The 11,455-nt window shown below is 34.3% G+C and overlaps 1 pseudogene; it reads right to left on the bottom strand.

The window, feature by feature from the left end:
- LOC104743845 lies at nt 3,227-5,005 on the bottom strand (annotated as a pseudogene).

Genomic DNA, 11,455 nt, shown 5'->3' with positions numbered 1-11,455 from the left:
TGGAGCGATGATGATAGCGATGACGAAGAGGCCAATGACTGTCGAGAGTACCAGCATTATGATGCAAAGCAAGCTATGTGGTTCTATGAACTCCCTGAAGGGAAAACACAGGGACCATTCTCACTCACTGATCTCAAGAAATGGAGTGATGATGAGTACTCTGTTGACCTTCCAAATCTCAAAGTATGGATGAGAGGAGAGAGCATTGAATCTGCAGTGTTACTCACTAACCTTCTACTTCATATCTAGTGATGTTTTAGTCAGTTCACTAAAACCTATTTCATTGAAGTTCATGCTCTGCATAGTTTATGTTAGAGATGAGTTTATGTTTTAGCTTTATATAGGATGTATGAGTTAAAAGCCTGATTAGTTGCTCACTTGCTTGTTATTTGTTAATTCATCTGCTCAGTTTTTAGTTTTTGAGATCTCGGATATTAAAATAAGTTATTCGTCTGCAACTGACTGAGAGGTTTTGCAGAATATGAAGGTGCCATAGAAGATAGTGATGACAATGGTTATGAAAATGCTAGAAAGACAACAAGTTCAGGGGTGGAGAGTTCAAGAACATGAGACTCAATTGTGTCATGAAACAATGAAATGTATGATTCTTTCCTTGATCTCACCGTATGGACTGGGCACTCTGTTTCTGAAATATGGCCCTTCTGAAGTCGGGTGCACTGTTTATGAAGTCTTGCTTGTATAATTCTGATATGCAGTTTCTGAAGTCTTGCTTGTATAATCCTGAACTCTAGCAGCTTGATAAATTCTCTTATCTTCAATATTATCTTCATGAATACAAGACATTAGATAGTCTTGATGCCCTCTTCCTTAGCCATTGAATCTGCAGTGTTACTCACTAACCTTCTACCTCATATCTAGTGATGTTAGTATGGGTTTCGGAACCCATTTAATTAAATGGGTATGTTATACAATATTCAGCCCATTTGGTCCCATTCAATTAATTTGTTGTTGTTATTGTTTCATAAGTTTCTCTGTTTTTTTTAGGATCCTAGTAGTGTTTGATCATGTTGTAGCTCAATGTCATTCACTTTGTGCAGATGGGCATGATCTCTCACTCGTAATGTTCTAAGAACAGTGTTCAGCTCCTGCAAAACGAAGACACAAAGGTAATGCCTATATGTTCATTCTTTGGTTTTGCTCTGTCATGGTTTCCTCTTCTTTTGTGGATATTAGGCAATAATATTGAAGCAACTCTTTCTTGATATCTCTCTCTGTTGCAGATCTTGTGTCGCTGGCCCATGTTTTGCAGAAGAAGTATTCACTCTTGCATGATTTGGATAAAAGTTTGCAAGGTAACAAATCATAACATTCCAAATGATCGATCTTTAGTCAGTTCACTAAAACCTATTTCATTGAAGTTATTATAAAAAGAGAAGAAAAGCAAGCTGCAGTTGTTTGAGATGGGTCTTTGATGTGGTGGAGAGGCTTTGGGAACTGGTTCCTTTCCTCTACTGTTTTGACTTACATTCGACACAGTTTCTAACCATATTTTCAAAAAAAGTTTGATACCATTCGTCTGCAGTCAATTTTTTTTTCTCTTTTTCTTCCATCTCAAAACACTTTGAAGACATTCCCCTTCAATCATAGTTTTTCTCCTTTTCTTCCTCTTTTCCTCTCAATGGTTTCTCTCTTCAGAATCTTTGGGAGGTTTGGGATCTGTATTATTTTCCTTATCAACGCTTTTAAAGCCTTGGTCCACCCAAGTAACATCTCCCAAACTTCCTTCTTTGCATATGGCTTGCACAAGAGCGTCAATCTTCTTATCCCCACTATCATCATCCCAAACAGGTGGCTCTGATTTGTTGATGAAAGCATTCTCAATGTTTACATACAAAGATGTAGGAAAACAAAAGTGAAATCAACATGTTTCACGGTAAAAACAAATTGAATTAACCCAAACACGACACATAACTATCGCTCCATAGACCTCATCATCAATTAAGATCTGATCGACATTTCTTGTCCAATACCATTTTTTACCCTTGAACTTCAGAAGAGGAGGACTTATGGTACCTGATGGATCACCAAACTATTGTCCAAAATTATGGAAAAGATTGTACATCCATATTTGCAGTACTTGTAGGAAGCCATGTATTGTGATTGAGTCTCCCTCCAAATCTGTCTTCTTGACTGATTTAATCAGATTCTTCAAAGCCAATCTGCCCCATGGATAACCCTCAAACTTGGGCAAATCGAATACCATAAGAGTTCGTTTACGTAGTTTTGTCTTGAGATCGCGGCCCTTTGCATCAGATAGAACATACTTGGGTTCTCGTGTACTCTGACTCTCATCTTTTTACACAAGTCTTCATGCACACCTTTCCCCACATCTATTTCCTTATCATTTTTATCTGGTAAAGGTGCACAGTTTAGTCGTGTTATGTTTTCGAACTCTGATAGGGAAAACCGAGCTGGTGTACTACAGAACAAGCACCATATCTCGTATTTTTTGTTGCAGACAAGTTGCTTTACAAGCAGCGTTTTGACAATCTTTGATGACCAGTTGAATTTATTTGGAACAACGTGCAGTTACCCCCAAAGGTGAATTACAAATGCGGTTCCACACTACTTTTCCAACAGCCTTTTTCACATCTCCTAGAAATGCAATCTTGCTAAGGTAGTTGAGGCTTTTGTCACACTCCGGCTCCCAACCAAGTGAGTATAATCTCGAGGGAAATCCCAATTCCATATTTGTTTTAGTCAACAATTTGTTAGCCATGAAAAAACCAAAACACGATAAATCATAACATGATAAATCATAACTCTTAGCCCCAAAGAAAACATGCAGCCAAAAAGGAAGTGTATCATGAGTTATACCAAAAAGGATAAAACATGAAACACGAAACTCACTTCTTTTTTGGTGGCTGTAACAAATATAGTTTTGTATCTGCTCTCCTGTAACAGTCTCTCCTCGTATTTTCTTTTTTTTGGCGGCTGTAACAAATATACTTTTGTGTCTACTCTCCCGTAACAGTCTCTCCTCGTATTGTTTCTAGTTCTTTCAATACTTCCGAAAGCGCATACACGAGCATCTTCTTTATCTTTTACCATGAAAAGTTTAAAATGGTGAGGCAAGTGAATGAATATATAAAGTAAAGAGCAACAATAAAGAAGATGATTATCTACGCTGTCAAATAAACTCAAAAATTTGCTCGATCATTTAAAAGAGAGAAACTATGACCTATCAAAATACATATTCTACGAGTTATACTAGTTCTTCTAGTTGAACCAATGTGCCATTGGTATGGCTAACCTACACACGGCATCAATCAACAATGCACATGGTCTCAATCAACAAAGACTGACCCCAACTTTGTCAACTCTGGATGAGTGGCCCATAGGAAGTCGGCAAAACTCTTTGGTCAGACACAGACACTTACGTATGTTCTCCAATGACACAAAGTCAACTGCAATTTTTGTGCACGACTGTTCCTACAGAAACAAAGTTTTTGATTAGAGTTTCCACTACAAAACAAATGGTATGATGATAGTAAAAGGTGGAAGATCAGAAACTATTCAGTTTTACTTAGAGTTGTGCATTTCAGGTCAGGTCACCCGACCCTATTGAAAAATCCTATACATATCCAACCCAAAAGTTTTACCTTTAGATTCCGAACTTGATGAGAACAACCCGCAGGAATAAACACCGCTTCTCCTAGATTTTGCACAAATGTCCATGGCTCAATCCTTGTAACAGACAACATAAAATTCGTTAATATAACCCAATCAAGTCGAAAAGAGAGTAACATATAGTTGTTTGATTACTTACCAAATTCATTCTTGAGTTTTTTTTAAGTTATACAGTTAAATAGAATGATTGGTCATGTATCGGGTTGTCAACCTGAAAATGAAAATCGAATAAAATGTCAGTACCAAGAAAGTAAAATCTCAGTCAAAAAGGTTATTGCAAGTAGGTGAGTAATTACCTCCATAACTGGTTGACCAAATGCATGTCTAAATTCTCAGCAAGGCTTTTTAATATACTGTTCTAACTGAGAAACATCTTCACTCCTAAATATGTCCCAAAGAGCACCTCCCATTTCTTGATGATTCTGTTCGCTTTCCACGTTTGGTTCTTCTTCCTCTTCTTGGCTACGATACCCAATAATACCATCATCTTCCTTGTATTTCCGTTTCAGCATTTCAAGCTTGGTTTTTCTTTTTTCACTTACAGTTACTTCAGCTATATGTGTCAGTATATTAACCGCGTCTGCCATATCCAAATGCAGCTTAGTCACATAATCACCTCTACCAAACTCATTCTAGGAACCCATAGGCAATGTAACTTTTGGGACCCATATCTGGTTTGAAAGTTTATCAGGAAGCTTTGTTACAATGTTAAGAATTCCGGTTACTGGATTGCTATATTCTTGGAAAGGTAACGCGGATATGAACTCAGTGTAGTGACGAGGCAAAGCATTCTCAAAACTATCATTAGGAGGCCAGTCATTTAACTTCAACATCTTAGGCCATGAGCTTTTATATCTTCTTCCTTTCTTGTAACCATCAAAGAAGGAATATGCTTCAATGTATTCCGAACAATGTATTCCGAACAATTAGAACTTCCTTCTGATGATTTCATGTAGTCGCATATAGCTCGCAGCATAACATCCAACTCCCAGCTTAAACCAGGTATGTTCTTGAGAGTGTTCCCAACGATTACTGGTTCACCTTTTGCCCAATGCTCTTGAAAATGGAGAAGCCCTTGTTCTTTTAAGACATCACAAGATTCAGGAGACAACAAGTAGTTGTCACTTGATTCCTTCCTCGAAGCTGTTTTTCTCTTCTTATCAGTTTCCAAACCAGGATAGCTATAGTTCAACAATCTAGGAATTTTCTTGTATGACGCCATGATAGTATCTGCTTTCTGTTTCAAGTCTGACATAAATGTCAGCGGTAAGATTCGTGTGATATCAGGCAATAATATTGAAGCAACTCTTTCTTGATATCTCTCTCTGTTGTAGATCTTGTGTCGCTGGCCCATGTTTTGCAGAAGAAGCATTCACTATTGCGTGATTTGGATAAAAGTTTGCAAGGTAACAAATCATAACATTCCAAATGATCGATCTTTAGTCAGTTTACTAAAACCTATTCCATTGAAGTTCATGCTCTGCATAGTTTATGTTAGAGATGAGTTGATGTTTTAGCTTTATATAGGACATCTTTATGAGTTAAAAGCCTGATTAGTTGATCACTTGCTTGTTATTTGTCAATTCATTTTCTCAGTTTTTGGTTTTTGAGATCCCGGCTCTCCTAGCTAAATAAAATCTTGATTTCAGGAAATCTATTTGTTGAAAAACTTGAATGGCTAATAAAGTGGTTTTTGAAAAATTGGTATATATGGCAACGTTTATGTTGTATTAAAGAAAAAGAAACGGATGGTTTAAAGTATGAAAACGGATGCTTTAAAAGAGTAACAAAGGAAATAGAAAAAATTACAATTTCTGCTTGTTGGGGTTACTTAATAATCATAATTCCTTGATCGTTCACTGAAACAGCTAGGTACATCCTGAAGATCTCTTCGTTACGAGAGATAACAAAGAATGAGACTATAGAGAAAAAATAAAGACACTAGACAATCAGAAAAATAATCATCAAATGGAATGATGGTAAGTAAATATAGAAATTAAAGAGATCATCAACACACACTAGCATTACTCGATGCTCAGGTGTGAAAAGTAAGATTCTTTTTTTCTTTTCATGATGTATGTTTAAGCAATTGAAGGTTCTAAGTAATATTTTGGTTTGTGTGATTTTGAATTCAAGAGCGATATCATTCTACAGGCAAAGCTTGTTATGGATTTGGAGATGGTAATAATGTCTGCACTTTGTTAGTCTGACTCGTAATTGGTTAAGAGGTTTTGCTGAATATGAAGGTAAGTAAAAATTATTTATCTAATTTAGTGATTTATTTATCTGATACTTATTAAGATAAAAGGTTTTGCTAATTCACAGTTTTATCAGGTAACATAGGAGACGAAGAATATGAAAAAGATGCTCAATACACAGGGAGTAATCAGGATTAAATTTCGAGCTGGTATGTGTATTCATCTGTTGGATGTGTATCCATCTCGGAAGCATTCACAGTAAACGGGCCCGGACTACCCGTTTTAACATTACTACTCTCATTTATTTTTTGATTGTCTCTTCGTCTCTCTAAACTCATTGTATCGTTTCCTTCTCTTCATCTTCTTCTTCAATCATTGCACCTATAAATCTCCTCTCAATCTATAATGAATATCATCAGTTCTTACTACATCTTCAAGATCTACCTCTTTTCTCCGAGTTTTGTAGGCAAACACCAAATTGGCTTTTATGCCATTTTTTTACTTCACGTATTGTTTTTACTAAAGTTTTTTACGGTTGTTTTCATTTTTAGAGTCAAGCCATGGCCGGAGAGAGTTCCAGTAAACGTCCAAAATGCATGTCAAAGTGGGAAGACGAAGCGATAGAGGCCATCAACATGGCCGGAGAGAGTTCCAGTAAACGTCCAAAACGCAATTCAGATTTCGAGTGGGAAGATGAAGAACTAGAGGCCATCAAACACGCGTTTACTAGGACGAGAGTCGCGGTTGAGGAGGAGACAACGGATCGCTTCAAAGCAATTCTTCATATAATGAATGATCATATGAAGAAGATGGAAGAGGCTACCGCCCTCGTGCATCAAGTAAAACTAATCGACGCTCAACTCTCCCAGCTAAATAAAATCTTGGGTCAACAACTTGTCGATTTCAAGGCAAAGCACAAGAGGTTAGAGGAGACGAGAGAGGTTGCGGTGGACCAGGATATAAGGCTTCCTTTATTTGGAAATCCTTATCAGAAGGTAGATATCTCTTACGACAAGGAATGAGAGTTTTAATTGGTAATGGGCAAGACACAAACATCAGAACAGAACCTTGGTTAATGAATCATCCGCCTAGAGCTCCTAGATGCATAGAAGGGATTAAACCTAATTTATAGTCAGTTTGCGATTTAATGAATGGTACACATACAGGCTGGGACATAGATATTCTGCGACAGAACATAGTGCCAGAGGATATTGGTCTAATACAGCAAATCAAGGTGATAGACACATAACTACCTGATTTACTAGGATGGCACTATAATGAGTCTGGAATCTACACTGTAAAATCAGGGTACTGGTTAGCATCACATTTACCAGAATAGGGAGACAATGCAAACAATCCATTGATACATCATGATCTGAAAGCCGCCATATGGAAAGTAAAAATTGCACCAAAGCTACAACGTATTCTCTGGAGAGTTCTCTCAGGCGCATTAGCTATCAGAACAGAACTTACTCTTAGAGGAATCACAACCAACACGAGATCCCAGCGATGCCATCAGACTGATGAATCTATCACTCATCTATTATTTGAATGTCCCCATGCTCAAGCTATGCGGACTACCCAACAACACTTACTCCCGGATATTACAAACCCCAGGAACACACTGATAACGAGAATTAAAGCCATCCTAGATAACTACAACAATATAGGTTCTACTCTAATGGACCGTCAATTCCCACTACGGTTACTATGGAGGATTTGGAAAAGCAGGAACTTATTCATTTATCAGCAAATAGTACACACTTGGGAGGAAGATCACCATTATGCAATACAAGAAGCAATGGAATGGGTAGATGCATGGACTGAAGAATACACGACAGAGAATACACCAAGAGAAGGCCAACATTCCACAATGTCCATGTGGTCAAAACCAAAAGAAGCTTTCATAAAATGCAATATAGATTGTAAATTTTTGCAGAACAAAGAACGATCACAATCTGGGTGGCTATTTCGAGATTCGAGAGGTTTCTTTCTCAATGTCAGAAGTAGTATTGGCGAAGTATGCACAACGGTTATAGAGGCTGAATTACAAGACGTGATCACAGCCATGAAGCAAGCTTGGATAAGAGGATACACCAAGACAATCTTTGAAGGAGACAACATAAGGTCATGCAATTAGCACAAGGAACTACATAGAGCTTTCGTTGGCACACTTGGATCAGGGAAATCAACTACTGGAAACAAAAGTTTGATAATGTGGAGTTTCAATGGACAAGGAGAACAAACAACAAAAAAACTGATAAGTTAGCGAAGATACATTTTCAAAATAATTTATCTTTTGTTTCTTTTGATTATGTCCGAAATTTTCTTGTAAAACGCATATAATGAGGGATATATGTGTTTTGCTTTTGAACCCCCGTGACCAATGCTACTCGAACCCAGGTGGCGGGACTTTTCTCCCTTTATCACTGGACCAAGGCAATTTGGTTTAGTTTTGATGATTTAATGGTATAGTGATATAGATTATAATGTGAAACATAAAATATGTGAATTTGGTTTTTAGAAACACAAAAAGACATCAAAACTTGCTACACAACTTTGAAATTCTTTTGCAAGTTTAAATATTTCACGGGTGAAACGTATTTTTACAGAATATAAACGCAAATTTTGAATAAACGAAAAAAAAATTACTTACATATTTTGTTTTATACAAACAAATCTTAAATCTCAAATAATAATTTTACATAAATATTTTATTAAATTGATTTATCCGGCATATAGTGCGGGTTGGTACCTAGTTTATGATAAATTGAAACAAGCCAGGTAATTATAGAAATTAAATTAGTTTCTAGTTTAAGTTATCAGGATCAATAAGACACTACCATCAGTATAGTATGAATATTATAAGAAAACCGTAAATTGATAAAATAGTAATATTAAAAATACCAGCATTCATATCCAAGTTTATAACCACAAATTAGCATATAAAATTTTAAAAAACATGTTAAATCCCAACTAAAAGAGAAAAAAATTGTATTAACGGGTATTTAAGACATAATCACTACATGTAAATAAAAATAGAGTAATAATCAATACAATAAAACTGTTGTAAAAAAAAATTAATACAATAAAACTAGAATGTATTTCTCTTCAGGTGATGACACCTCAGCAATTTGGAGAAACCTGGAGTTGACACATCATTTAAAACAGATGACCAATCAAAATATAAAATTCATCCAATAATAAATTTTTTTTTTCTATTCCAAGTGTACACATGTTAAACATAATATACCTTTTGTCATTTAAAAGCTCTACAACGCTTAAACAGTTTTTTTATATAAAGCTTGAAAAAAAAATTAATCATCTACTTCTCGATTTTATGCAAGAGTTATGTTGGAGGATAGCAATTCAAAATTCTCCGAAAAATATAAAATTAATTCTATCAGTAAATTTCTACAGAATTATCAATTGGATCGTAAATTTGTAATTTTTCTAACTACAAGGTTACATATCAGATAAATAAATACTTTTGTGCAAATAATATAAAGAAAATAGCTCCACCAGTGATGCTTCTTTCAAGCAAAACGCATATATCCCTTAATTCTATTGTTTGTTTTTATGTGTCAGAAATTGGCTACAAGAAATTTCAAAATTCGTTACAAACTTTTTTTTATCATGAATATTATGTACAGAATCGGAGGAAAACTCTAATGTTGATTTTGGGAAAAGCCTTTGTTGTGTTTTGGTTGATCAACTCGAATAATCTGAAAATTGTCTCAAATATATTCGGCTCAGCAAGTTATACGTTTGAGGCTGTCACCTTAGAAATACTATGATAGTATGATCTATGTGATTTTTGTTTCCATCTTATGTGTATATATACTTATATGGTTTCGTTCATGTGTCTCTGATTTGATTTGATGGTTTTAGAACTTTTGATGAATTGAGGGAACTTGATATTTTCTTCATTAAGGGACACAAAGTTCTTTAAACATATTGGTTACTTATTATTTGTAATATAACATCATTTTAGCTATTTATTTTATTCTAAATAACAACCCGCACTATATGCATAGTAAAATAATTATTAAATAATTTTACTATAATTTATATATACGAAATCTATAATATTTATCTATAAAATTACTATTTGAGATCTAAATTTTATTTGTGTAGTATATATTTTTCAGTTTTATATGAATGTATAAAATTCTTTTATAATAATTAAGATTTAACATATGGAAATTTTTATCATTTGAATTTTATATTATCTCACCATATGGACCAAGAGTTCTTAAAATTTTATGAAAATGTAAGTAAGTGATACAACTAAGTTATAAAGAAAATAAAATAATTAAATTTTGGGTGTAAGTGATACAATTAAGTTATAAAGAAAATAAAAGAATTAAATTTTGGGTGTCATTAAAAAAATATAATGGTATGCAAATATTACTATGAAAAATTGAGAACAAATAAAAAAATCATTTCTCGAGCTTTGTAAGCGCAACAAGTCAGTATTTTTTTGTTTTTAGAGTAATCTCTCAAGCGTGATTGGAAGATAAACTCTTTTTATGAAGCATTGAAGCATACATAAACTAAAGTAAATCAGTTACGTATTATCAAAAAAAAATTCTCCTTTTCACAATGATGATTGCAATGTTTGGATTTTGGAGTGTGATAAGAAAGGTTCATTGTCTCTCAAGATGTACATATAAGAATACCAATGACAAATTAAACAATGTTTAAGATCGAAAAACAAATGTTTTAAATTAAAGAAAACTAAATCATCTATAACTTTTAAAATAACTTTGACAATTAACGTAATCCTTATAAACGTTGTATACAATTTAACATAAGTATAGTATTTAAATAACAACACAAAATTAAACTAAAGTAAAAATATGTCTATTTACTTTGACATACGTGGATTTGTTATTAAAAAGAATAGATAATTTACAAAAGGAAACAAACAGATAATAATGTAAGAACAACACAAACTATATAAACTTAGATGATTAAATTTGTAAACTAAAAAAATACACCACAAAATAAATATGCTAATATATCTTCCATAACAAGTAACAGGAGAAAAAAACATAGCATATAGTAGAGTTAAGTCAATTATACGATTAAATTTACCCGACTTAAATGTAAATGATTGTAATAATAAATACAACAAAGTTACAAACCATTGTATGTTTTTTTAGTCTATTTCTATATCTAAGTATTGTGTAAACCATAATTTTAATATTGATATAATTCTAAAAAAATAAAAATTATATTTTTAACATCAAATGTATAGAATAACATTCCACGGCATCGCGGGCGGCGGGTCTAACCTAGTAACATTAAAACCTCTCTCATAAATTACAAAAATGGAGGAGTAATTATTAGTTTAACTGTAACAAAACACAAATGATTAGTTAAGACTTTAGTTAATTAAATTTCCGTGTTTGTTGCAAATTTCAGACAAAACCTTTCCTTTTTATGTCTTTTGTCCGTCTCCGACCTCCAACCGCCAAATCCGGCACGATGCGGCTACCATCCGCCACTAAGATGACCGGAGGTGGACTTGGGATCGCCGCTATGTCATACGTGGCAATCGATTACATGCGTTACGTGTCACCGGTGTGGCATTCTCGTCT

The sequence above is a fragment of the Camelina sativa genome, chromosome 14 (assembly GCF_000633955.1).
Source record: "Camelina sativa cultivar DH55 chromosome 14, Cs, whole genome shotgun sequence".
Taxonomy (NCBI): domain Eukaryota; kingdom Viridiplantae; phylum Streptophyta; class Magnoliopsida; order Brassicales; family Brassicaceae; genus Camelina; species Camelina sativa.
Note: the sequence above shows the minus strand (reverse complement) of the source record. Positions and strands in the feature narration are given on the sequence as shown.